Genomic DNA, 2,641 nt, shown 5'->3' on the forward strand with positions numbered 1-2,641 from the left:
AAAGTAGAGACGATAATGTAGTGAACCCATGTAACCAAACCTAGCTTCAACTCCTAATAATTCTCCAATCTTATTTCATGTGTGCTCCACACTTCTTTTGTGGGGGAATATTTTAAATCAGATGTTAAACATGAAGTCATTTTACCCATAAATACTTCAGTATCCATTTCCAACTGAAATGCCATTGTCATGCCATTTTACACTTAACAAAAATAACAATTTCTTCATATTATCTACTTCCCAGACCATTTAGTTGTCACAAAAAGTCTTTTTTACAGTTGTTTTGTCCAAATCAGATGCAAATAAGGTCTGACGTGTGACATGTTGTTGTGTCTCATGACTCCCTTTTTATCTGTAACAATCACTGTCCCTCCTGCTCTTTTGTGCTATTGATTAATCAGAGAATGATTCTGGGTGTGATGATTCTCATTTTTATTCATCAGGAACTGAGGTTCAGAGAGGTTAAGTGACTTGTGGCAAGTCATCCAGCTGAGATTCAGGCATTTGAGATTTATTCCAGAATCTGTGCTGCTAATGGGAGGAACTGTAGGTCCCGAGGGGGTTCCAGCTGGGTAGGGGGCAGGCAAACAGTGAGAATGATCTGGGCCAGGCAAGAAAAATGGAGAGGTGGAAGGTAATTAGAATAGTAACTATCATTGATTCATTGCTTGCAGCTGGCTGGCCATTTACTAAGGGCTTCGTAGAATTTTCTCAGGTAGTCCTCACAACAATCATGAAGTAGATCATGCTCTGGTAGCATGGTGCCTAAGGCATTTGACTGCTAACTAGAAGGCTGACGGTTCAAACCCACCAGCCACTCCTCAGAAGGAAGGTTGGACAATCTACTTCTGTAGTGATACCGCCTCCGGTGTCGCTATGAGTCGGATCTGACTCGCTGGCACATAACAACAACATCCTCATTTACTGATGAAGAAATCGAGGCATGGATCCTTGTAAGATGTTACCCTAAGTCCTGTGGCTAGAATAGGTAGAGCTGAAATAAGCCTGTTTAAGCCGAAAGTCTTTGGTCTGGTGTTTGTGGCTAGAGAGGAGACTTTTTTGGAAACCTGAGATTTTGGGGCCTCTTGATTCAGAAGAGAGAGCCCTGGCCCAAGGCCTGGACACCTGGGCTCCATCTCCAGCTCTCCAGAGATTTGCAATGTGAAGCCCAGCAGCCACACCCATCTTCAGTTTCCTCATCTGCCAAATGGGCCAAAGATAGGAGGTGATCCCCAAGGGGCCCCCACCTCTGCAGTAGCCAGGTTCTCATCGTGATACAGGCCCAGGTGGTGGTGATGCCGGACAGGAAACCGTCCTCCCTCTCCCCTTTCACATCACATAGTTGGGCTTGTTGACATGCTCCCTTGGTACACCACGGAACCGATCTTTGTCACACGTGTGTGTTTATTCTTCCCCTACTGCCTCTCCTGGAGTGGCCGGAATCCATCCTGCTTCCTCCTCTGAATTTCCCCTAGAGCATCTGCGGTTCCTGGAATACCCTCAGAAAGGGAGGGACAGGAGAGTGTTCTTACGGTTTGAGATCTCTGTCACATGCTTTGGTGTCATTCTCATCGAGGAATCATCTCGGATCACAGGATCGAAATGATGGGTCATTTGATCCAGAGGTTGAAGCCAGAGCAGTTGGCAGAGGTGTGCCCATGAGGTCTGGGTCAGGATGTAGTGCTCCAGGTGCTAGGGCAATGCCCACAGACCTGGCCACATGCAGGCCCGTCAGATCTCACCACTCAGGTCCCAGGCCAGGTGACCCATGGAGCTCCTCTCTCTCTGCTCCCAGGTCTAGACAACCCTTTGGTACAAGACCCTGAGAGGATGCCTGGGAAGTAACAGGTCTGACTTCAAGTTTAGGTTGTAACAGATCTGACTTCAAGTTTAGGTTCCTCCATGTTATCAGCTGTGTTACCTTGGACAGGTTACTTAACCTCTCTGTGTCTCTGTTTCCGCATCTGTAAAATAAGGATGGTATAATGGTAAAAGCATTTGGCTGCTAACCAAAAGGTCAGTGGTTTAAACCCACTGCGCACTCCACTGAAGAAAGATGGGGCAATTTGTTTCTGTAAAGATTTACTGCCTTAGGAACCCAATGGGGGTCTCTTATGAGTTGGAATCACTAGATGACAGTGAGTTTGTTTTGTTTTTTCTTTGAGAGTAATAAAGGAGCCCTGGTGGTGTAGTAGTCAAACACTTGGCTGCTAACCGAGCAGGTGCTCTATGAGAGAAAGATGTGGCAGTCTGCTTCTGCAAAGATTTACAGCCTTGGAAATCCCATGGGGCAGTTCTACTCTGTCCAATAGGATCACTATGAGTCTGAATCACTCAATGGCAATGATTTTGAGAGTAATAGTCTCTCCCATCCTTTCCAAGCCCAAAAGTCTAGGGTTCTGTGCAAATATTCTTCCCCAGCACACTATCTGCTTCTGAAAACTAAGAGCTTCTAATATGATCACAGTTGAGGGGATAATATTGACTATCATTTATTGAACAGTTACTAAGGATGCCCTCATTATCTGTGCATTAGTTATCTATTAAGGAGCTCTGGTGGTGTCATGCCTAAGGCATTTGACTACTTACCAGAAAGCTGGCAATTCAAACTCACGAGCCAGTGCTCAGAAAGAAGATTGGG

Source organism: Orycteropus afer, unplaced genomic scaffold (genome assembly GCF_000298275.1).
Source record: "Orycteropus afer afer isolate SDZICR_OR568_19922 unplaced genomic scaffold, OryAfe1.0 scaffold00031, whole genome shotgun sequence".
Lineage (NCBI taxonomy): Eukaryota > Metazoa > Chordata > Mammalia > Tubulidentata > Orycteropodidae > Orycteropus > Orycteropus afer.